The following is a 25,739-nucleotide window of genomic DNA, read 5'->3' as shown; positions in this document are numbered from 1 at the left end:
GTTATATGCCCCCAAACAGATATAAAATGAGCTATTTCAATTCTGGGCTTGATTAGAATTCAAGTATAGTCTTTTCAGGAATTGGAAAAATAAATACCCTGTACATTTCTTTCATAAGACCTTGATGTGACTTGGTTCTTTTACAATAAGGGTGTCTGGGTTGTCACAGGGCGACATCATTTACAAATAATATAAATGTACAGTGAAATATTAATTTGCGCCCCCATTGTTTAAAAAATATATATAATATAGCAACAATTATTGTTAAAAGTGAAACTGATATTTTCAAGGAGACTTGTCGATTTAGCCCTCTGTAGTGCAAGAACTCACCAGAGCTGACAATGCTGCGGCCTTACTTTGTGAACCTCATTTTAAATCATGTAGAACATAAAACAGGTGTGTGCACTTATTGCCAACACCTAGCTAATATGGCGTGGCATTCTTGCTCTTTTTGTTCGTATGAAGTTGAGCTAGTTGAAGAAGCTCGACCATGGACACTACTCGTGAATGTGTCAAAACAGACAATGATACTGTTGATGCGTCTCAATCCCATCGCATCCGCCTACAGTGATTTCTCAACTAAAAGTGTTGAGATTATGCTGCGGGATTTAGAGGTCATTTGTGGTTTAGTACGGTACCTTGCGTCACTGCTTCATTGCTCCAGACCAGCACAAGGGGGAGTTAGAGCACTGATTATGCTTTTGGGTCCCAAGGCGCTAATGTGTCTCTAACTGACAATGAATGGGCGACATAAACCAAATAGAAACTGATAACTGTGCACAACTTCAAATTTGAATTTCAATGAACTGAATGATGAGGATGAAGAAGAAGGTGATTGAATTTAGAACAATAGTGTAAGAATTGCTATTCCTCTGTCCTGCACGTGCATATCCGGAAAAAGACACAATTTGTTGTTACTACTCGTCAGTATTACTTAATAAAACTGTTGTTACACTCAGGTTTTTATTCTAAGAGAAACTAAAATGTTCAATTATATTCCATGATATTCTTAAGATATTTGTCTTGACTGAATGTAAGCAAGTGATGTCTGCTAAATAATCAAGTTGATGGCACAGTCATATAGCCTCGGCACCTACATAAAGCGAAGTGACTCACTCATTCATGGCTTTGGGTCAAAATAAGTATCAACATTGTTTAATAAATAAATGTTTTGGTTATCCTGACCTGGACACCGTGTATTATAGTCTCTGAAAGTTACCGTCTCTTACACATGTCATTTTCCATATGGATCCATAATGAATTACTATGGGAATAAATATCACTGAATGACAGAAATGTTGGAACAAAGTTGGCTAATGAAGGTAAACAAATAGTTGCTTACTGGGAAATACTCTTTCAAAATTAATGAAGGAGGCAAGTGGAAGGGGGAAAAGACAGCATTCAGAGGTCAAGGCAGTGCTGCTCTGAGACAAGCATTGGTCTTGATAAATCAATGAGATTTTTATTTTCACTGAATCTCCGTTTGGGTATTGGTTAAACTACAATTAGGGTGTGGAAATGATAGGATTATTTTGCTCTTACTGTGGTACTGTAGCCTACTCCTGACCGGTCACGTTGTACAGCACCATTAGGGGCTATTAGCAGGACAATAGATACTTTGTGCAAGGCAATTGATCAGCATTAGAAACTTTTTAGATGGGGCCTCCCGAGGGGCGCAGCGGTCTAAGACACTGCATCACAGTGCAGATTGCGTTGCTACAGGTGTTGGTTCAATACCTGTGCCGGCCGCGACCGGAGTCCCATGAGACGACAGTGGGCTTTGGTTTCTCTCCCTCTAAAAACAGAAATAAATCATTCTTAATAACAAACTGGCTTTATTTACAAATTAGTAAGAATGTCTCACCCCATGTTCAAGAATGGTTTTTTAAACAAGCCATAGAAAATTGGTTGCAATTTCAGTTTAATCCACCAGAAAAGACAGAACAAATCATAGAACAGGTGACAGAGCTAGAGCAGTCAAATCATGTGACATCCGGAAAACCTGTCTCCACAGAAAACCATCTGTAGCATCTGTCCATTTTGCTCTATGACCTCTACAAAGGTCAGGAGACTCGTCTGAAGTCGGTAGAGCAGTTCTGCCAACTTCTGTCTGTTACGTCTGAATCGTTTGGGCTACACACTAATACTATCCTCTCTGTGCAAAGGTGAGACTCTCACAAACATGTACAATGCCTTCGGAAAGTATTCAGACTGTCACGTTCTGACCTTTATTTCCTTTGTTTTGTATTTATTTAGTATGGTCAGGGTGTGAGTTGGGTGGGCAGTCTATGTTTGTTTTTCTATGTTTTGGGGTATTTCTATGTTTCGGCCTAGTATGGTTCTCAATCAGAGGCAGGTGTCATTAGTTGTCTCTGATTGAGAATCATACTTAGGTAGCCTGGGTTTCACTGTGTGTTTGTGGGTGATTGTTCCTGTCTCTGTGTTTTGCACCAGATAGGGCTGTTTTTGGTTTTCCACGTTTATTGTTTTGTAGTGTTCATGTTTATCTGTTTTTATTAAACATGAGTCAATATAACCACGCTGCGTTTTGGTCCTCTACTTCACCACAGGAAAACCCTGACACAGACGCCTTGAATTTTTCCACATTTTGTTAGTTTACAACCTTATTCTAAATTGATTAAATTGTTGTTTTTCCCTCAATCTACACACAATACCCCATAATGACGAAGCAATAACAGGTTTGTAGAAATGTCTGCTAATTTATAAAAAAGTAAAAACTGAAATATCACATTTTACATAGGTATTCAATCCCTTTACTCGGCACGTTGACGAAGCAGCAATTAATTAGCCTCAAGTCTTCTTGGGTATGACGCTACAAGCTTGGCACACCTGTATCACACCTTCCTCTCTGCAGATCATCTCAAGCTCTGTCAGGTTGGTTGGGCTCTAGCTGGGCCACTCAAGGACATTCAGAGACGTGTACCGAAGCCACTCCAGTGTTGTCTTGGCTGTGTGCCTATGGTCATTGTCCTGTTGGAAGGTGAACCTTCGCCCCAGTCTGAAGTCTTGAGCGCTCTGGAGCAGGTTTTCATCAAGGATCTCTTTGTACTTCACTCCATTCATCTTTGTCTCGATCCTGACTAGTCTCCCAGTCCCTGCCACTGGTGTCAGGGTTCTTCCAGACGTGACACTTGGCACTCAGGCCAAAGAGTTCAATCTTGGTTTCATCAGACCAGAGAATCTTGTTTCTCATGGTCTAAGAGTCTTTAGGTGCCTTTTGGCAAACTCCAAGCAGGCTGTCATGTGTCTTTTACTGAGGAGTGGCTTCAGTCTGGCCAATACCATAAAGGCCTAATTGGTGGAGTGCTGCAGATTTTGTGGTCCTTCTGGAAGGTTTTCCCATCTCCATTGAGGAACTCTAGAGCTTTGTCAGAGTGACATTCAGGTTCTTGGTCATCTCCCTTGACCAAGGTCCTTCTCCTCCGATTGCTCAGTTTGGCCGGACGGTCATCTCCAGGAACACCTGGCAACCGTGTCACCGTCACAGGAGTCGCTAGTGCGCGATGTGACAAGGACATCCCTACCGGCCTAACCCTCCCCTAACCCTGATCATGCATGGGCCAATTGTGCGCCGCCCCATGGGTCTCCCAGTCGCGGCCGAATGCAGAATCTCTAGTGGCACAGCTAGCACTGCTATGCGATACAGTGCATTAGATCACTGCGCAACTCGGGAGGCGAATTACTGTATGTTTTGTTATAGAACGCTTGATATGATCTGGATGCGTATTTCAAAATATAAATCAAACAATAGATATCCTTTTTGCCCTTTTCTTTAACAAAGTGTATGTGATACCCTCAATCAATTCGAGCCCTGGTTTTGATCAAACACACCAAGCCCTTCCCAGACACGGAGGTATTTAATCAGTGCATGCAACAGTATTGGAGTATTTGGCTATACCAACATCTATGGATAGGATAATTGTGTCGGTCAAACAGGTAGGCTTACCACTTATTTATTGGAAGATGAAGAAGTAAGCTTCAATTATTTATGTAGAGTAATTCTATATTTAGGCCCATTAATTTTTTGGGGTGCAGGCGTGCACATATAGAAGGTCCCTTACCAGGCATAAGGGAGTTTTACTTGAACCCCTGCACCGGAGAGTTACATTGTTGCTATCACTATGCAACCTACTACCTATAGTAGAACAAGTTTATTATTAATAATATCCCACCTGTTATCATACATGGCAAGACCCCATAATTGTTTCGACCCCATAATTGTTTCAATTACAATAAAAATAACACTTTTATATTACATATTTAACATATACTCTAATATAATATTCTAATAGAACTGTAAAACAGAGTAAGATCATTTGTCACGCGGGACTAGGTGTGTGTGCAGGAATCAGATGCAGAGAGAGAGTAACGGAGAAAAGTCCTTTACTATTGCACACCAAACTGATAAGCCCAATAAAATACAGGGCGCAGGACACTATACCAGACAACCCAAAACCACAGGGTGTCCAGTATAGAAAACAAAATACACCACGACCTAATATGTACACACGTTACAAAAGACAATCCCGCACAAAACAAGGGCGGGTCAAACTACTACATATAGGGAAGCTAATTAAACCAAAATACACACTGGTGAAACTAATAAGACAAAACCAACAGACAAACGAAAAAGGGATCGGTAGCGGCTAGTAGGACGGTGACGGCACCGCTCGAACAGGCAGGGGAGCCAACTTCGGCGGAAGTCGTGACAGTACCCCTCCGACGCGCGGCTCCCGCAGCGCGCCGCCAGCGGCCTCGAGGGCGACCTGGAGGACGTGGCGCCGGGCGATCCGGGTGGAGGCGGTGGAAAACTCTCAGGAGAGAAGGGTCCAAAATGTCCCCCACCGGAACCCAGCATCTCTCCTCCGGACTGTACCCCTCCCAGTCCACGAGGTACTGTAGGCCCCTCACCCAGCGTCTCGAGTCCAGAATGCCACAGACTGTGTACGCCGGGGACCCCTCGATGTTCAGAGGGGGCGGAGGGACCTCAGGCACCTCACCTTCTTGCAGGGAACCATCCACCACCAGCCTGAGGAGAGACACATGAAACGAGGGGTTAATACGGTAATACCTAGGAAGTTGTAACCTGTAACACACCTTGTTTATTCTCCTCAGGACTTTGAACGGCCCCACACACTGCGGCCCCAGCTTACAACAGGGCAGGCGGAGGGGCAGGTTTCGGGTCGAGAGCCAGACCATGTGCCCCGGTTCAAACATGGGGGCCTCGCTGCGGTGCTGGTCAGCGCTCCTCTTCTGCCGTTCTCCCGCTAACCTTAGCGAGTCCTGAACGGCTTTCCAGGTGTCCTTGGAGCGCTGTACCCATTCCTCAACCGCAGGAGCCTCGGTCTGGCTCTGATGCCATAGGGCCAGGACCGGCTGGTAACCTAACACACACTCAAAAGGGGACAAGTTAGTTGAGGAGTGGCGTAGGGAGTTCTGAGCGAGCTCAGCCCAAGGAACATACCTTGCCCACTCACCAGGCCGGTCCCGGCAATAGGACCGCAGAAACCTGCCCACATCCTGGTTTACGCGCTCCACCTGCCCATTACTCTCGGGGTGAAAACCTGAGGTTAAGCTGACCGAGACCCCCAGTCTCTCCATACACGCCCTCCATACTCTGGACGTGAATTGGGGACCCCGATCAGAAACGATGTCCTCAGGCACCACATAGTGCCGGAAGACATGGGTAAACAAGGCCTCCGCAGTCTGCAAGGCCGTAGGGAGACCGGGCAACGGGATGAGACGACAGGACTTAGAAAACCGATCCACAACGACCAGGATTGTAGTACTTCCCTGGGACGGGGGAAGGTCAGTAAGAAAGTCCACCAATAAGTGTGTCCACGGCAGTTGTGGAACGGGGAGGGGTTGTAATTTCCCTCTAGGCAAGTTCCGAGGAGCCTTGCTCTGAGCGCACACTGAGCAGGAGGAGACATACAATCTCACGTCCTTAGCCAGCGTGGGCCACCAGTATCTCCCTCTAAGACTCCGCACTGTCCTCTCGATGCCAGGATGACCCGAGGAGGGGAGAGTATGAGCCCAACGGATCAGCTTATCCCGGACCCTCCTCGGCACGTACTGAGCCCCCGCTGGACAGTTAGGGGGGCGGCTCTAACGGTGAGGCCCTCTCTATGTCCGCGTCCACCTCCCATACTACCGGTGCCACGAGACATGAAGGTGGAATGATGGGAGACCGCTCCTCGGTATCATAGAGGCGGGACAGCGCGTCGGCTTTGGTGTTTTGGGAGCCTGGCCGGTGTGAGATGGTAAACCGAAACCTGGTGAAAAACATGGCCCATCTAGCTTGACGTGGATTTAGTCTCCTCGCTGCCCGGATATACTCGAGATTACGATGGTCAGTCCAGATGAGAAAAGGGTGTTTCACCCCCTCAAGCCAATGTCTCCACACCTTCAGAGCCTTGACTATAGCTAACAACTCCCGGTCCCCCACGTGATAGTTTCGCTCCACCGAGCTTCCTCGAAAAGAAGGCACAAGGGCGGAGCTTGGGTGGCACGCCTGAGCTCTGGGACAGCACGGCCCCGACCCCCGCCCTGGACGCGTCCACCTCCACTATGAACGCTAAAGAGGGGTCCGGATGCGCCAACACGGGCGCATTGGTGAACAGCTCCTTCAAACGACTGAAAGCTCTGCCCGCCTCTGCTGACCAACGCAAGTGCACCGGTTCTCCCTTCAGCAGTGAGGTGATGGGAGCAGCCACCTGACCAAAACCCCGGATAAACCTCCGGTAGTAATTGGCAAACCCTAAAAACCGCTCCACTTCTTTCACCGTGGTCGGAGTCGGCCAATTACGCACGGCTGTAACGCGGTCATCCTCCATCACCACCCCGGAGGTGGAAATACGATAACCCAGGAAGGAAACGGCCTGTTTGAAAAACTCACATTTCTCCGCCTTGCAATACAGGTCATGCTCCAGCAGTCGCCCAAGTACCTTACGCACCAGAGACACATGCGCCACGTGTGTGGCAGAATAGATTGATGTCATCGATGTACACTACCACTCCCTGCCCGAGCAGGTCTCGGAGAATCTCATCTACGAAGGATTGGAAGACGGCTGGAGCATTCTTCAACCCATATGGCATGACGCGGTACTCATAATGACCAGATGTTGTCAGGACCCGGTTACGAACCCGGGTCTCCGGAGTGAGAAACAGTCACTTAACCAACTGAGCCACGAATAGTTGGCAGAACCCAGAAGATGAGGCAGACACAGCAGTACTTGAGACGATGTATTTAATGAAGTAAAAAATGAAGTTCTTCAGGAAAACATGTAACTCCACAACTTCAAAAGGAATTCCACAAGAACAAAGGTAATCCTCCAAGACAAAAAGGTAAATCCACAAGGTGGAAGGTATAGCACAAAAAGCCTCAAAAAATACTCAAAAACAAACAAACAAGAACAAAAAACAGAATTCCACAAGAGAGTCCACCGGGATCAACAAGAGTTCACAGAGTACTAGGGCTGGGTGCTAACATACAAACACAGAGCAAAGGACTGAGGAAAACAAAGGGTTTAAATACAATCAGGGGAAACGAGGCACAGGTGCAAATAATAATGGGGATCAAGGGAAAACAAAAGGTCAAAAGGCACAATGGGGGCATCTAGTGACCAAAAACCGGAACAACCCTGGCCAAATCCTGACAGAATCCCCCCCCCCCTAGGAACGGCTCCTGACGTTCCTACCAGCTCTCTCAGGGTGGAGAGCCCTGAACTGACGAATGAGGTCAGGGTCCAGTATGTCTTTGGCAGGAACCCAGGAGCGCTCCTCGGGACCGTAGCCTTCCCAGTCCACCAGATACTGCCAGGACCGCTGCACCCGGCGGGAATCCAGTATCCGATGGACGGTATAAGCCGGCTGGCCTCCAATGACACGAGGCGGAGGGGGAGGTCTGTCTGCCGGGACAAGGGGAGAAAAAACAACAGGTTTTAATAAGGAAATGTGAAATGTGGGATTAATCTTAAGGGATCTGGGTAAGTGTAGGCGATAAGAAACTGGGTTAACTCTCCTGGCAACCTTAAAGGGACCGATGTATTTTGGGACAGCTTGCGAGACTCCACCCGTAGTGGTAAGTCTCTTGTGGAGAGCCAGACTCTCTGGCCGGGCGCAGGGTAGGCCCGGGACGGCGACGTCTGTTGGCTTGTTGTTGGTACCTCTGTGAGGAACGCATAAGATTAAGACGGGTCTTCCTCCACATAAGCCGACAGCGTCTGACGAACTTCAAGGCTGAAGGCACTCTGACTTCTGCCTCCTGGTCCGGGAACAATGGAGGGGCATAGCCAAACTGACACTCGTGCGGGGACATACCAGTGGAGGAGGAGCGCAAGGTATTGTGCGCGTATTCGGCCCAAACAATGAAGGACGACCATGTGGACGGGTTGTTACGAGTCATACATCGGAGGGTGGCTTCCAGCTCTTGATTCATCCTCTCTGTTTGGCCGTTGGACTCCGGATGGTACCCTGAAGATAGACTGGCAGAAGCACCCATGAGTTGGCAGAAGGCCTTCCAAAACCTTGAGGCGAACTGGGGACCTCTGTCAGAAACCATATCTTGAGGAATGCCGAAGACTCGAACACATGATTAATTACCAACTCAGCCGTCTCCTTGGCAGAAGGTAACTTAGTCAGAGGGACGAACCTGGCCGCCTTTGAAAACCTGTCGATTATGACTAGGATAGTAGTATTGCCATGGGATGGAGGAAGGCCAGTAATAAAGTCCAACGAGATATGGGACCAGGGTCTGTGGGGAATAGGTAAAGGGTGAAGGAGTCCTTGAGGGCGGAGGTGAGAAGATTTGCCCTGGCAGCACACGGGGCAGGCATTGACGAAAGAGGCAACGTCTTCTCTTATGGTAGGCCACCAGAACTTACGCTGGATGAACTCCAAGGTGCGACCTACGCCCGGGTGACAGGTGAGGCGAGAGGAGTGCCCCCACAGAAGGACCTGAGTCCTCACTGCCTTGGGGACAAACAACCGATTGGCAGGACCCCCTTTCGGGTCCGGTTCGATAGCTTGAGCTCGTCTCACGGTATCCTCAACTTGCCACGAAATCGGGGCCACGATCTTAGCAGCAGGAAGGACAGGCATGTCCGTGTCATCTCGAATGGCAGGAGCGTAGACTCGGGACAGGGCATCCGGTTTGAGATTCTTCGACCCGGGCCGATAGGTGAGGATAAACTGGAATCGATTGAAGAAAAGAGACCATCTAGCTTGTCTAGAGTTCAACCGCTTCGCCTGCTGGATATACTCCAGATTTTTGTGGTCCGTAAGCACTTGAAACGGGTGAGAAGCCCCCTCGAGCCAGTGTCTCCATTCCTTCAATGCCATCTTAACCGCTAGGAGTTCACGATCCCCCACATCGTAGTTCCTCTCAGCCGGGGTAAGCCGGTGTGAGAAGAAAGCGCACGGATGAAGCTTCTTGTCTTCACCCCTCTGAGACAGGACAGCTCCAACACCAACCTCTGAGGCGTCTACCTCCACCACAAACGGTTCATCCGTAGTCGGTAGTATCAGGATGGGAGCAGAGAGGACGCGCTGCTTGAGTCCTTGGAAGGCCGTCTCAGCTTCTCTTCCCCACAAAAACCTTGCATTGCCACCCTTGGTTAAAGCTGAGAGAGGGGCTGCCACCAAGCTGAAGTTCTTGATGAACTTGCGGTAAAAGTTTGTGAAGCCCAGGAAACGCTGAACTTCCTTAACGGATTTGGGGGTGGGCCAATCCGCTACCGCCCCTACCTTCCTGGGGTCCATTTGGACTCGACCGGGTTCCACTACAAATCCCAGGAATTGTACTCGGGATGAATGGAATTCACATTTTTCCGGCTTTAACGTACAGATGGCTGTCTAGGAGGCGTTTGAGTACTTGTCTGACATGCTTTGTGTGTTCTTGAAGAGAGCTCGAAAAGATGAGGATGTCATCCAAGTAAACAAACACATATGTTAAGCATATCCCTAAGCACATCGTTTATGAGCGCTTGGAACACCGCTGGGGCGTTGGTCAGGCCGAAGGGCATCACCAAGTATTCATAGTGACCAGTAGGCGTGTTGAACGCGGTCATCCACTCGTCACCAGGTCTGATCCGCACAAGATGGTATGCGTTCCGCAGGTCAAGCTTAGTGAAAACAACTGCTTCCTGGAGCAGCTCGAAGGCTGTGGCCATAAGGGGTAGCGGGTAACGGTTACGGACGGTTATGGCATTGAGTCCCCGGTAGTCGATGCAAGGACGTAATCCACCGTCTTTCTTGGCCACAAAGAAAAACCCTGCTCCCGCCGGGAGGTGGATGGACGCATGAGGCCTGCTTCCAGAGCGTCCTTGATGTAGGTATCCATAGCAGCTCGTTCGGGTGGAGATAGGGAAAAGATCCGACCCCTGGGGGGGCAAGTGCCCGGAAACAGTTCGATGGGGCAATCATAAGGTCTATGGGGTGGTAGCATGGTGGCCCTCTGTTTGCTAAATACCAGTTTGAGGTCATGGTAACACTCGGGAACTCGGGTCAGGTCGATGGATTCTAAAGACTCGGGAGTAGAACTCGGGGAATTCGGGAAAATACATGTAGCTTGGCACGTAGGACCCCACTGCTTGATAGTGCCCACAGACCAGTCGATGTGAGGGTTATGGCTGTGAAGCCAGGGGTATCCAAGGACGAGAGGGAACTCGGAACAGGAGATCAAATGAAAGTTCATCAATTCCTTGTGTTGTGAAACTGAAAGTCGCAAGGAGGTAGTGACATGAGTGACAAGTCCAGATCCCAAAGGGCTTCCATCCAATGTAGTAACCCTCATGGGGTTACTTAGAGGTTCAGAGGGAACGCCATTCTCCTTCGCCCAGACACCATCCATGAAGTTACCTGCGGCTCCAGAGTCTACCAAGGCTTGAAGGTGAAGCTTGTGGTTGTCCCAGGAAAGGGTGACTGGAATGAGCATTACGGGAGTTGGACGGATGGGAGGAGGTTATGTTTCCCGTTACAGTTCCCCCCGGTCTGTACGGGACAGAGCGTTTCCCTGGAGCCCGGGACACATGGAACAGAAATGGCCCGGTTTGCCACAATATAGACAGCGTCGCTCCCTCATCCGGCGGTCTCTCTCAGCCTGGGAGATGCGTCCAATCTGCATGGGTTCCGGTGGAGCCAGCGAGGATAAAGGTGGGGACTCGGAGCTGGGACTGATAGGGGCTAGAGGTCTACGGTTGAGTTCTCTCTCTCTCAGACGCTGGTCAATGCGTGAGGCCAACTTGATCAGGGACTCGAGATTGTCCGGTGGTTCCCGAGTGGCCAGTTCATCTTGGATAGTGTCGGAAAGGCCTTTCAGAAAGCACACAGTGAGCGCCTCGTTGTTCCAGCCACTCGCTGCTGCCACCGTGCGGAACTGGATGGCATAGTCCGTCACGCTGCGCCGACCTTGGTGGAGAGTCAGGAGCTGTTTGGCTGAGTCAGGACCACTGCTTGGGCCTTGAAACACTCGTTTGAATTCCTCAGCAAAGGCAGAGTAGCTGGCACAGCAGGAACTATGGGCATCCCACACAGCAGTAGCCCAGGCCAGGGCTTTTTCCGACAGCAGGGTGATGATATATGCGATCTTAGACCGGTCGGTGGGGAACGACGAGGGTTGCAGCTCGAAGGAGAGAGAACATTGGGTGAGAAACCCTTTACAAGCACTTGGATCACCTGAGAACCGTTGGAAGACGAGGTTCAGCCAGAGGGTTAACTGCCATGGGTACGTGAATCTGAGGTACTGGGACGGGAACTGTTGCCGAGGTAAGTCGATCAGATATCTGCTTTATGGAAGTCAGCATCTCCGACAGAAGATGAGAATGTCTAGCCATTAAGGCCTCTTGCTGAACCAGGGCAGCTTCGTGGCGTTGGACAGTCTCCTGGTGGTGGAACAGCCTGGCAACAAGGTCCTGGGAACTGGCTGCCTCTGGGTTCATTTTTTGGCTCTGTGTTTCTGTCAGGACCCGGTTACGAACCCGGGTCTCCGGAGTGAGAAACAGTCACTTAACCAACTGAGCCACGAATAGTTGGCAGAACCCAGAAGATGAGGCAGACACAGCAGTACTTGAGACGATGTATTTAATGAAGTAAAAAATTAAGTTCTTCAGGAAAACATGTAACTCCACAACTTCAAAAGGAATTCCACAAGAACAAAGGTAATCCTCCAAGACAAAAAGGTAAATCCACAAGGTGGAAGGTATAGCACAAAAAGCCTCAAAAAATACTCAAAAAACAAACAAACAAGAACAAAAAACAGAATTCCACAAGAGAGTCCACCGGGATCAACAAGAGTTCACAGAGTACTAGGGCTGGGTGCTAACATACAAACACAGAGCAAAGGACTGAGGAAAACAAAGGGTTTAAATACAATCAGGGGAAACGAGGCACAGGTGCAAATAATAATGGGGATCAAGGGAAAACAAAAGGTCAAAAGGCACAATGGGGGCATCTAGTGACCAAAAACCGGAACAACCCTGGCCAAATCCTGACAGATGTAGTACTAAATGCGGTTTTCCACTCATCTCCTCCCCGGATACGTACCAGATTATACGCACTCCTCAGGTCCAGTTTTGTGAAGAAGCGAGCCCCGTGAAATGATTCCACCGCCGTAGCGATGAGAGGTAGTGGGTAACTAAACCCCACTGTGATGGAATTTAGACCTCTATAATCAATGCACGGACGCAGACCTCCATCCTTCTTTTCACAAAAAAGAAGCTAGAGGAGATGGGTGATGCGGAGGGCCGAATGTACCCCTGTCCCAGCGATTCAGCAACATATGTTTCCATTGCTACTGTCTCCTCCTGGGACAATGGATACACGTGACTCCTAGGAAGTGCAGCGTTCTCCAGAAGGTTTATCGCGCAGTCCTCTCAACGATGGGGTGGTAATTGGGTCGCCCTCTTTTTACTGAAGGCGATAGCCAAATCGGCATATTCAGAGGGAATGCGCATGGTGGAAACCTGGTCTTGGCTCTCCACCGTAGTCGCACCAACGACAACTCCTATACACCTGCCCGACCACCCCTTATGAGCCCCCTGGGTTGTGCTGAGCTAGCCAGGAATGCCACTGGGGTGAATCTGTGCAGACTAATCTGCTCCTTATGACCTCCCTAACATGTCCAGCGGCACCGTAGCCTCCCTAACTACTCCTGACCCTAATGGTCGGCTATCTAAGGAGTGCACAGGGAAAGGTAGGTCTAACGACACCCGAGCCCACGTTCCATGAAATTCCCAGCTGTGCCTGAATCGACTAGCGCCTTATGCTGTAGAGAGGGAAGAAACCCAGGGAAAGAAGTTAACACATACATATGACCGTCAGGAAGCTCTGGGTGAGTCTGGTGCTTACTCACCTAGGGTGATGGAGTAGTGCTCCGCCTGCCCTCCCGACTCCCAGACGAGTTCCTCCAGCACCGGTCGGCCGTGTGCCCTCGCCGACCACAACTGGAGAAGGAAGACACTCCTCCTCCGGTCCCCCTCGAAGCCGCCCCTCCTAACTACATAGGGATAGGGGCAGGAGGGCTGGGAAGTGGAAACGACAGGACCTGATCCAAACGCCCGCGGGCAGCCAGCAGGTTGTCGAGACGGATAGCCATGTCAATGAGTTCATCCAGTGTGAGGGTGGTGTCCCGACATGCTAGCTCCCTGCGGACATCCTCCCTGAGACTGCATCGGAAATGATCTATCAGGGCCCTGTTGTTCCACCCTGCTCCTGCGGCCAAGATCCTGAACTCCAGGGCAAAGTCCTGCGCGCTCCTCGTCTCCTGACGCAGGTGGAACAGCCGTTCACCCGCCGCACGGCCCTCTGGTGGATGGTCAAACACAGCTCGGAATCGGCGGGTGAACTCTGGTTAATGATCCCTCGCCGAGTCCGGACCATACCACACTGCGTTGGCCCACTCGAGAGCTCGCCCAGTCAAACAGGAGACGAGGGCGCTCACGCTCTTCTCTCCGGAGGGAGCAGGACACACGGTAGCCAGGTACAGTTCCAGTTGTAGAAGGAAACCCTGGCACCCAACCGCCGTTCCATCATACTCCCGTGGGAGCGTCAGCCGAAGAGCCCCGGAGCCAGATGCGGTAGCAGGAACAGGAGGTGCTGGAGGAGGGGGTGCTGGAGATGAGGTGGGAATGCCACTCCTCTCCCATCGATCCATCCTCTCCATCATTTGGTCCATGGCCGAACCAATCCTATGGAGAACGCTGGTATGATGGAGGACCCTTTCCTCCATCGATGGGAGAGGAGATGCGGCTGCTCCTGCTGATTCCATGTTGTTGGTGCGGGATTCTGTCACGCGGGACTCGGTGTGTGTGCAGGAATCAGACGCAGAGAGAGAGTAACGGAGTAAAGTCCTTTACTATTGCACACCATACTGATAAGCCCAATAAAATACAGGGCGCAGGACACTATACCAGACAACCCAAAACCACAGGGTGTCCAGTATAGAAAACAAAATACACCACAACCTAATATGTACACACGTAACAAAAGACAATCCCGCACAAAACAAGGGCGGGTCAAACTACTACATATAGGGAAGCTAATTAAACCAAAATACACACAGGTGAAACTAATAAGACAAAACCAACAGACAAACGAAAAAGGGATCGGTAGCGGCTAGTAGGACGACGACCGCCAAGTACCGCCCGAACAGGCAGGGGAGCCAACTTCGGCGGAAGTCGTGACATCATTTGAGCTTTGGAAACAAGTCCTTTCATAAATGCATGTCGGGCCTTGTTTCGCTGGAGCAGTGTAAAATAAGATTTATGTCAATGACCCAGCCTTAAAGATTTTTGTTTATTTACATATCGAATTTGATTGTCCAACATCAGTTTCAGCATTTATTTATTTCGGCATTGTTTGGAGGTGTGGCTAGGCCTGGTGTGACCACCTGTACCTGTCCAGCCAGAGAGCTGTCGGCCTGGTTAAATACATGTAATAAAAAAAAAGGAACAAATGTATCCTGATCTTTGTTGTATCTCTCAGATATAGGAGAGACACTTCAGAACAAACTTCCTTTTGATATGTTGTTCCATGTAGTGCATATGTTATTCAATGCGTTTGTATGGGCTAATAGCAGTAAGACCCTCCAAAAAATGTTGGCAAATAATTGTTTATGGGTTTTTTTTATACTTCAAGGATGTTATCAAATTCAAAATCCAAAAGCTAAATGATCCTTGGTATGACCTTCCGAACATCACACCTGCGGGACAGGTACAGGATGGCAACAACAACTGCCCGAGTTATACCAGGAATGCACAATCCCTCCGTCAATGCTCAGACTGTCCTCAATAGGCTGAGAGAGGCTGGACGGGGGGCTTGTAGGCCTGTTGTAAGGCAGGCCCTCACCAGACATCACCGGGAACAACGTCACCTATGGGCACAAACCCACCGTCGCTGGACCAGACAGGACTGGCAAAAAAGTGCTCTTTACTCACAAGTCGCGGTTTTGTCTCACCAGGGGTCATGGTCGGATTCATGTTTATCGTCGAAGGAATGAGCGTTACACCGAGGCCTGTACTCTGGAGCGGGATCGATTTGGAGGTGGAGGGTCCGTTATGGTTTGGGGAGGTGTGTCACAACATCATCAGACTGAACTTGTTGTCATTGCAGGCAATCTCAGCGCTGTACGTTACAGGGAAGACATCCTCCTCCCTCATGTGGTACACTTCCTGCAGACTTATCCTGAAATGACACTCCAGCATGACAATGCCACCAGCCATTCTGCTCGTTCTGTGTGTGATATCCTGCAAGACAGGAATGTCAGTGTTCTGCCATCGCCAGCGAAGAGCCCGGATCTCAATCCCATTGAGCACGTCTGGGACCTGTTGGATCGGAGGGTGAGGGCTAGGGCCATTCCCCCCAGAAATGTCTGGGAACTTGCAGGTGCCTTGGTGGAAGAGTGGGGTAACATCTCACAACAAGAACTGGCAAATCTGGTGCAGTCCATGAGGAGGAAATGCACTGCAGTACTTAATACAGCTGGTGGCCACACCAGATACCGACTGTTACTTTTGATTTTGACCCGCCCCCTTTGTTCAGGGACACATTATTCCATTTCTGTTAGTCACATGTCTGTGGAACTTGTTCAGTTTATGTCTCAGTTGATGAATCTTGTTATGTTTATACAAATATTTACACATGTTAAGTTTGCTGAAAATAAACGCAGTTGACAGGGAGAGGATGTTTCTTTTTTTGCTGAGTTTATATAACATACTAATCACGGGAAATGGGAACCAGGTGTGTGTAATCAGACAAGACAGTCCTGGGTTGATGATAATGAATCCCGTTCAGTGAAGCCTAGATAGCCGGTGACGTAGACCTCCGGAACTGGTGAACAGAATGAGCTATCCGTGACAGTAGCAAAGTTACCGTCAATTTACCAATGTTACCAGAATATTCAGTAACTTTGGTATTCAACAGAAAATATATGTCAATCTATTGTAACTTTGTTAATTTAGATTTTTTAAAAATTCAAATATAGTATTAATTTGTATTATCTGTGTTCATATTGTCCATGAGTTTCTAGTAGATAAGCCGTAAGGTTAACGAAAAAATAGCCTAATTAATGAAGAAAGACTCATTTTCAGTTAACTCTTACAACTCTCTACTGCCACCAGTTTGATGCAAAAACATTGACAACAAATATATATTGATATAGGCAATTTCCATGTAAACAACTCTAAATCTATTTTATACTTGAGATTCTTCAAAGTAGCCACCCTTTGCCTTGATGACAGCTTTGAACACTCTTGGCATTCTCTCAACCAGATTCACCTGGAATGCTTTTCCAACAGTCTTGAAGGAGTTCCCACATATGCTAAGCACTTGTTGGCTGCTTTTCCTTCACTCTGCGGTCCAACTCATCCCAAACCATCTCAATTTGGTTGAGGTCGGGTGATTGTGGAGGCCAGGTCATCTGATGCAGCACTCCATTTCTCTCCTTTTTGATCAAATAGCCCGTACACAGCCTGGAGGTGTGTTGGGTCATTGTCCTATTGAAAAACAAATGATAGTCCCACTAAGCGCACACTAGATGGGATTGTGTATCGCTGCAGAATGCTGTAGCCATGCTGGTTAAGTGTGCCTAAATAAATCACCAGAAAAGCATCCCCACACCATCACACCTCCCCCTCCATGTTTCACGGTAAGAACCACACATGCAAAGATCATCCATTCACCTACTCTGTGTCTCACAAAGACACGGTTGAACCCAAAATCTCAAATTTCGACTCATCAGACCAAAGGACAGATTTCCACCAGTCTAATGTCCATTGCTTGTGTTTCTTGGCCAAAGCAAGTCTCTTCTTCTTATTGGTGTCTTTGCAGCAAACCAGACTTGAAGGCCTGATTCGCGCAGTCTCCTCTGAATAGTTTATGTTGAGATGTGTCTGTTACTTGAACTGTGTGAAACATTTATTTGGGCTGCAATTTCTGAGGCTGGTAACTCTAATGAACTTATCCTCTGCAGCAGAGGTAATTTCCTTTCCTGTGGCGGTTCTCATGAGAATCAGTTTCATTATGGCGCTTGATGATTTTTGCGACTGCACTTGAAGAAACTTTCAATGTTCTTGAAATTTTCCAGATTGACTGACCTTCATGTCTTAAAGTAAAGATGGACTGTCATTTCTCTTTGCTTATTTGAGCTGTTCTTGCCATAATATGGACTGGGTCTTTAACCAAATAAGGCTATCTTCGGAATACCACCCCTACCTTATCACAACACAACTGATTGGCTCAAACGCAATAAGAAGGACATATATTCAATTCTGTTGGTTGTCCATAGCTTATTCCTGCCCATACCATAACTCCACTGCCACCATGGGAAAGTCTGTTCACAATGTTGACATCAGAAAACCGCTCGCCTACACGACATCATACACGTGTCTATGGTTTTGAGGCAGGTTGGATGTACTGCCAAATTCTCTAAAACAAGGTTGGAGGTAGCTTATGGCATATAAATGTACATTCAATTATCTGGCAACATCTCTGACAGACATTCCTGCACTCAGCATGCCAATTGCATGCTCTCTCAGAACTTGAGACATCTGTGGCATTGTGTTGTGTGATAAAACTGCACATTTTAGAGTGGCCTTTTAAATCAAATCAAATCAAATGTATTTATATAGCCCTTCGTACATCAGCTGATATCTCAAAGTGCTGTACAGAAACCCAGCCTAAAACCCCAAACAATTTTTTTATTTTATTTTGTTTCACCTTTATTTAACCAGGTAGGCCCAGGTAGGCAATGCAGGTGTAGAAGCACGGTGGCTAGGAAAAACTCCCTAGAAAGGTCAAAACCTAGGAAGAAACCTAGAGAGGAACCAGGCTATGTGGGGTGGCCAGTCCTCTTCTGGCTGTGCCGGGTGGAGATTATAACAGAACATGGCCAAGATGTTCAAATGTTCATAAATGACCAGCATGGTCAAATTATAATAATCACAGGCAGAACAGTTGAAACTGGAGCAGCAGCACGGCCAGGTGGACTGGGGACAGCAAGGAGTCATCATGTCAGGTAGTCCTGAGGCATGGTCCTAGGGCTCAGGTCCTCTGAGAGAGAGAGAAAGAAAGAGAGAAAGAGAGAATTAGACAGAGCATACTTAAATTCACACAGGACACCGGATAGGGCAGGAGAAGTACTCCAGATATAACAAACTGACCCTAGCCCCCCGACACAAACTACAGCAGCATAAATACTGGAGGCTGAGACAGGAGACACTGTGACCCCATCCGATGACACCCCCGGACAGGGCCAAACAGGAAGGATATAACCCCACCCACTTTGCCAAAGCACAGCCCCCACACCACTAGAGGGATATCTTCAACCACCAACTTACCATCCTGAGACAAGGCTGAGTATAGCCCACAAAGATCTCCGCCACGGCACAACCCAAGGGGGGGCGCCAACTCATACAGGAAGATCACATCAGTGACTCAACCCACTCAAGTGACGCACCCCTCCTAGGGACGGTATGAAAGAGCCCTAGTAAGCCAGTGGCTCAGCCCCTGTAATAGGGTTAGAGGCAAAGAATCCCAGTGGAAAAAGGGGAACCGGCCAGGCAGAGACGGTAAGGGCGGTTCGTTGCTCCAGAGCCTTTCTGTTCACTTTCACACTCCTGGGCCAGACTACACTCAATCATATGACCCACTGAAGAGATGAGTCTTCAGTAAAGACTTAAAGGTTGAGACCAAGTTTGCATCTCTCACATGAGTAGGCAGACCATTCCATAAAAATGTATAGGAGAAAGCCCTGCCTCCAGCTGTTTGCTTAGAAATTCTAGGGACAATTAGGAGGCCTGCGTCTTGTGACCGTAGTGTACGTGTAGGTATGTACGGCAGGACCAAATCAGAGAGATAGGTAGGAGCAAGCCCATGTAATGCTTTGTAGGTTAGCAGTAAAACCTTGAAATCAGCCCTTGCCTTGACAGGAAGCCAGTGTAGGGAGGCTAGCACTGGAGTAATATGATCAATTTTTTTGGTTCTAGTCAGGATTCTAGCAGCCGTATTTAGTACTAACTGGTTTATTTAGTGCTTTATTCAGGTAGCCGGAAAGTAGAGCATTGCAGTAGTCTAAACAAGAAGTGACAAAAGCATGGCTTAATTTTTCTGCATCATTTTTGGACAGAAAGTTTCTGATTTTTACTGTCCCCAGCACAAGGTACACCTGTGTAATGATATGATATGCCACACCTGTCATGTGGATTATCTAAAAAAGCTTTTAGTGCGTATTGAACATTTCTGGGATCTTTTATTTCAGCTTAAGAAACTTGGGGGGGATGGCACTTTACACGTTGTGTTCTTATTTTTGTTCAGTGTACATAACATTGTAGCAAACGTTAGGGCATGGAAATGAACCTAAGTTGCTGGCATGAAAGGCAAACACCCTACTCACTCCTACTCATATGATTGTAAAAGTTTCTAACAAATTATTACATGCTTCAGATAGCTACACTGCACCCTCCAAACAGGAAGGCCTGTTTGGCCCTGTGATTCAACCGACTGCTTCCCCCTCACATGTACGGTTGTGCGTTCCAATGGCCTCACGGCCGTCATCCTACTTCTGGCCCCAGTGTAGCGAACAACGGGACATGAAAGCAAACCCAGGTGGCTGGTGTAAAAGGCAAACAGCCTACACATCGTACCAATAGGATTAAAACCTCTACGGGATCGGTGTTGTCGTTCCCCAATTATGAACTTGAAAATGTATTAATAAACAAATTAGGCACATTTGGGCAGTCTTGATACAACATTATGCAAGGGTTCATTGGATCAGTCTAAAACTTTGCACTGCTGTCATCTTGTGGCCAAAATCTAAATTGTGCCTGGGCTGGAATAATACATTATGGCCTTTCTCTTGCGTTTCAAAGATGATGGTATTATCTTATACCAGATCTAATGTGTTATATTCTCCTACATTAATTTCACATTTCCACAAATGTCAGTGTTTTTAAAAAAAAAAAGGTTGGATCCTTTAGAGTGTTTAACTCACTTGTTGAGAATTGTAACGTGGCTCAAATAGCCAGGATCAGTACAATATTTTAATTCCTGTGCAATTAATATTGTGCAATTAGTGGCCCTAACTGATGTGAATAAGAAACAGAATTCACAATGTCCAATTCCATTTTATTCAAAGCCTGTGTATGAATCTTATCCTATATGCAGTAATGACATGCTTTGCCTTTTAAAGAAATATAGTACATTGCAGCAGTTTATGTGTTGCCCGGCATACCATGTTTTACAACAAAATATGGTTTCTTCACTAACTGTCAAGTGCAGCAACCACTCTATCACATACCTTGAACGAACGTGTCTCGTGATACAGAATACAGATATCACAATAACGAGTGCGTGCGTGTACGGGCATGCTCTGCTCTTTTGCCCACATTTCTTTGCGGAGTATCAACATTCCGCCCCACCCCGAAGAAACAATCAGCACTGTACCTAAAACAGGAAGCAACGAGACATACATTTTTTTACGAAGGCAGTCTGTGAAAACAACGTCAAACCCGTGGAAGAAAAAACGTTATTGTCCACGAGAAGAGAAACTACACATCAAAATCACAGCCTCTTATTGTGGATGCATTTGATTCAATCTAAACGGAGAAGGGTATGTAAAAGACAGTCGAAAACGAAACGCAAATAATAGTACATTGTGGTCGTAGCAGCGCGCAACCATGTGACGGGTACGTTGTAATTCTGTTGACAGCTGTTTTATTGCGCCTCTTGCCGCATCAACCGATTTAGTAAACATGTACGTTGTCTTGTTTAGTCTGTAAGAGCTTGTTGGGTTTCGACCTGCATACGATGCGAGGAATGTCGTGTTATTCATCAGTTCAATTCGATGTTTGACAAAGCGACACATGCATATGTTTCTATAGCCCCACTTAGGCCTACAGAACAAATTAGGCTAGACTATCACTGTCGATCGAAGATCACATCATGCTATCACAGTGAATGTCACAATACGTTTTCCTGCAAGTAGTGCTCACGCCAACTCTCAGTTGAATATTATGCTAGTACAGGCACCTTGGCCAGAACTATTTCATAAAGGAGTGTATGGAGAGAGCAGCCCACTCTGCGTGAAAAAAACACCCTATTATAAACCTAGTTAGGTCGCTGACGAAGATGTAAACAATACTAACACCATATAGCCTACCTGTAGTCCACAATGAGATGCAGTCTGGACCCGCTGTGTTATAATCTAAGCCTATTTTATTCTAGCTGGTGAGAGCTGGCGTTATCTACAATGTTTCAATGTAATTAGTTAGCTTGCACACAGAGAAGGAACCAAGCGAACAGAAACGCATAGGCCTACTCCCTTTTACTGCTTTGAAATGATTTGTTTACATGTAGGTTAGTCACCTAACCAGGCTAATGCGGATCTGAAAAAAAAAACATTTGACATTCTCATCCTCTATCTTGATGTGCAACGTTCCATAAATAAAAACACATGCACATGAGTGGGTTTTTCTATCTGAACTCCACTGATTTAGTGAATGAAAAGCCTATAGCCACAATTCTCTTCAGGACTGGTAACATACAATAGAGGAGAAAAGGAAATGATACCAGACCTGGGTCAAACTGGACACAGATGGGTGCACAGTGCACTTTTGGGACTATTTCCAGAACATGTCAAATACTATTATAGCCCAGGTCCAAACTGACAGACTTACGTCATGGACATGTGTCCTCTTCTAAGTGCTGTTTTCAAAGAAGACATCTGGTAGTAGCAAATGAACAAAACACTAACCCCTGACTGAATGGAGGGGGAGGGGGGGAATCTGTCAAATCTATGTATTATGTACAAAAGATACAATGTACTTCTCTTGTGGTGGAGAAGTGAGACCATTGTGCTTAAGTGGAACTTTTGCATTCTCAGTTGTAGTTTTGAACAGAATTGACAGGAAAGCGAAAGTTCTAGATTTTCCACTGAATAACCAGGTTATTGGAAGAGATTCCATAATATGTTGCAGAGGTGTTAACTCAGTCAGTCAAAATTGCTCCGCTGTTTGTTTAACAGTCGCATGCTTTAACGTTCCTTCATTTGCCTTTCACAAAGCACACCTTCTCGCACCTGACACTCTGTGTGAACACGATTTAGAGTGTGTCTATTGGCTATAACCCTCAGGTTGTCCTTTATATAAGTTGGAACGTTTTGTGACTATTCATAGTATTTTGGTGGTTGTTGCTGCTGTAGAGACCCAGGGGAATGGCTGGGTCTCTACGAAACCAGAGCAACAGTAAAGTCTTCTAGTTCTTTCCTCAAGCTGGTCCATATTAGACATGCATATATCGGGGTATGAAGAAGCTTACGGATGCAATACAAGACTTGAAATGTGTGTAAATGCATCTGTGTGTATGTTATCATGCGTGGGAAAGAACACGGAAGTGTATTTTTCCGTGTATGTTAAAGAGAGTCTCCTGTTTACGTGTCTAATTTGTGTGTGTGTGTGTGTGTGTGTGTGTAGGTGTACGTGTCTGCATGTGCATGCCTGTGCAAGCAGGTGAATCCCCAAGATAACTTCCGTCCTCACACCCTCACCAACTTCCTCCCTTATGTCTATCTCACTTCCTCTCCTGCCTGCGCCAGTTGGTGTTGCTTTCAGGCAGTTTGATTCATATCACCTTGAACCTCGTCATGTGACGCAAGAGAGGTTGCAACTCGACTGTTCGTGCACACAGAAAGCCACGATGGTGACAGCATAGTTGGCTGACGTGTTGAGTTCACCCAGCGTGGTAGGACCGTGCGTAGTGTCTACAACGTGCTGTAGAAACAGATGGCAGGGATCATTTTCATGTGCCAAGTTTAGAATTCCCAGCTTTTAGTGGTGAACCCCAGGTGCCCGTGGATTGTGTAAGCTGTGGGGGAAGAGTATCAACGTACACTCCAGAAACCACGCTCTCTGGGAACACACAAACAAACATCGACAGCGGTCCTTAGGGCTGAGATTTATATTGCTGTACTCTTAAATGCCTTCCTATGTTACTTATTTAGCCCGATGACAAGACTAATGGGGCGGCAGGGTAGCCTAGTGGTTAGAGCATTGGACTAGTAACCGAAAGGTTGCAAGTTCAAACCCCCGAGCTGACAAGGTACAAATCTGTCGTTCTGCCCCTGAACAGGCAGTTAACCCACTGTTCCTAGGCCGTCATTGAAAATAAGAATTTGTTCTTAACTGACTTGCCTAGTAAAATAAAGATAAAATGATATTCCACTTGATGCGATCTCTCTCACTCTTCAAAAGCATCAGGGTTGTTTTTACTCTGATTTGTTCTGGGGGATTCTACAGAACATAACCCAAGGATACTACTAACCCGAAACACACTTCTCTGCTGTGAAGGTCCTCCAGAAATCATTCTAAGATATCAGGGAAATCACTTCAGTGTCTGTTTCTTCTTCCCAGGGGTTGGGAGAGACTGTGTGGCAGTATGAGAGTTAAGTGATGGACAGGCCGCTGCCTGGAACTGGAAACATCACAGGTCATATGGTGTATCAAGACAAGATGTTATGGAGCGGAGAACAACTGCCCAAACCTCCTACTGTAAAAGACACAGCTGTCCGCATCAATAGATTCAGTGCTGACTGAATGTGCCTAAAGCAAAGCTCAGTTCTGCCGCTCATTTCTGGGCTTGCTGCGTAGAACAGGATCACAGTGATGCTGCAATGGGGTCTATACTGGCATTTCGGGCAAATTTTGCACTTAGACAGTGGACCGTGGTGTGACCATGGTGTTTACGGTCATCCTTTCTGTGAACTTCTAAAAATGACAAAACGTCTTGAATCCCAGTGAAAAGGGGATTGGGACAGAGCCTTGCCCACAAGCATGACAATCAAACACTCACAGATGTCTCTTCCCAGAGCTTGAGGGAGCGATGAGTAGAGCTCAGAGGAAGGAGTGGTAGTGAAAGAGGAGAAGATCGAGAGAAAGAAACCAGGACAGAGAGAGATTTAAACAATAGCCTTTCTCTTCCCAGAGATTGAGGGAGATGAGTATAGAGGGAAAAGGAAGAAGTGAAAGAGCATAAAGAGATAAGAAACAGAGATAGAGAAACATGAGCCTCTCTCTTCCTAGTAAAGTTTTCTCCCATTCAACTCTGTGTCCAGGTTCATGTTCACTAGACACGAAACGTAATAAAAATGTACTGAAACAAGGAAGGGATAACATTCTTTTTTTTATTTTTATATATCACCAAAAAAAATCAGTTGTGTGCCCTCATGAACACAACCTTGATTGCTGTACACCAGATGCTCTCTCCAAGGACAGATGTTGACCTCTGACCCTGGCTCTAGTGTCACTACCAGGGACTTAGTATCACTGAGTTTCTCCAAGTGGGTTACGTAAGCCCTTGGGCAACCAAGGGCACCTGGAGGGTTAAATGAAGCACTAGTCCACCTTCCACAAGGACAACTGTACATTAGCTAATTTCCATGGAGTAGCCACACACCCACACTGGCCCCACATCTGACATAATGACAGGAAATCGGTCTGCGTGTGCGTTCATGTGTGTGGGGTGTGTGAGAGAGACCGAGATGATGAGTGAGTGTATTGGTCTGCATTCAGCACCATGGACAGGGCAGTGCTTCTCACCCTTACTAAGACCACACACAGCTGGGAGATACTACTGGCATGCATAACCTTCTGGGACTTTATCATTGTGGCCAGTTAACAATGATGATATGAGGACTTAGAGGGAGCGAGTCATGGGACAGTTCTACCCTGATATCTTAGATTGATATCTTAGTCCCATGGGAAAACTGCTCAGCAGCACTGTGAATTGTTTTCTTGTCTTTCCCAATCTCTGGAGTTGACTCCGAATAGTGAGTGTCTACTTCACTCAGTGTGCTCGCTGACCCTGTGTTTGGTACAGTGACCAGAATAACGTGTCAAAGAGGAGGAAAGTCAAATGTTTATAGCAACGTTTAGGTTTGTTGTCCTCTGAGCCTGTAAAATGTATACACCCAGTGATGGGACCAAGAATATGTGTTCATTCTGTCAAACTTGAGAAGTGTATCACATTGTCTCTTGATTTTATTGTGCCTACTGTTTGTATTACAGGATAATCCATAGTTCCTTCTGTCAGCAATCATAAATAGCTCTTTATCCCTAAAGGGCGATTTATGTTGCAGGAAAGTAATATCCGTTTCAGTCTCGCAGTTTGGGAAGCAGAAGAAATGGATACTTATGTTTCTCACTGTAGAGAGGGAAGATTGCTTTTTCTGT

The 25,739-nt window shown here is 47.1% G+C and overlaps 1 protein-coding gene across 2 annotated transcripts in view; it reads left to right on the top strand.

The window, feature by feature from the left end:
* The first annotated feature begins 20,940 nt into the window (after nt 1-20,940).
* Nucleotides 20,941-25,739, top strand: part of LOC135564838 (myelin basic protein-like) — a 52,690-nt gene continuing 47,891 nt past the window's right edge. The window contains exon 1 of one of the 2 annotated variants that reach the window (XM_065010901.1): nt 20,941-21,124. The gene's annotated coding sequence lies outside the window, so the exon portion shown is untranslated. Of the gene's footprint in view, nt 21,201-25,739 lie in introns of both variants that reach the window. The other variant, XM_065010910.1, reaches the window with a different exon arrangement.

Source organism: Oncorhynchus nerka, linkage group LG3 (assembly GCF_034236695.1).
Source record: "Oncorhynchus nerka isolate Pitt River linkage group LG3, Oner_Uvic_2.0, whole genome shotgun sequence".
Lineage (NCBI taxonomy): Eukaryota > Metazoa > Chordata > Actinopteri > Salmoniformes > Salmonidae > Oncorhynchus > Oncorhynchus nerka.
The sequence above is the reverse complement of the archived record's forward strand: the minus strand, read 5'-3'. Positions and strand labels throughout refer to the sequence as shown.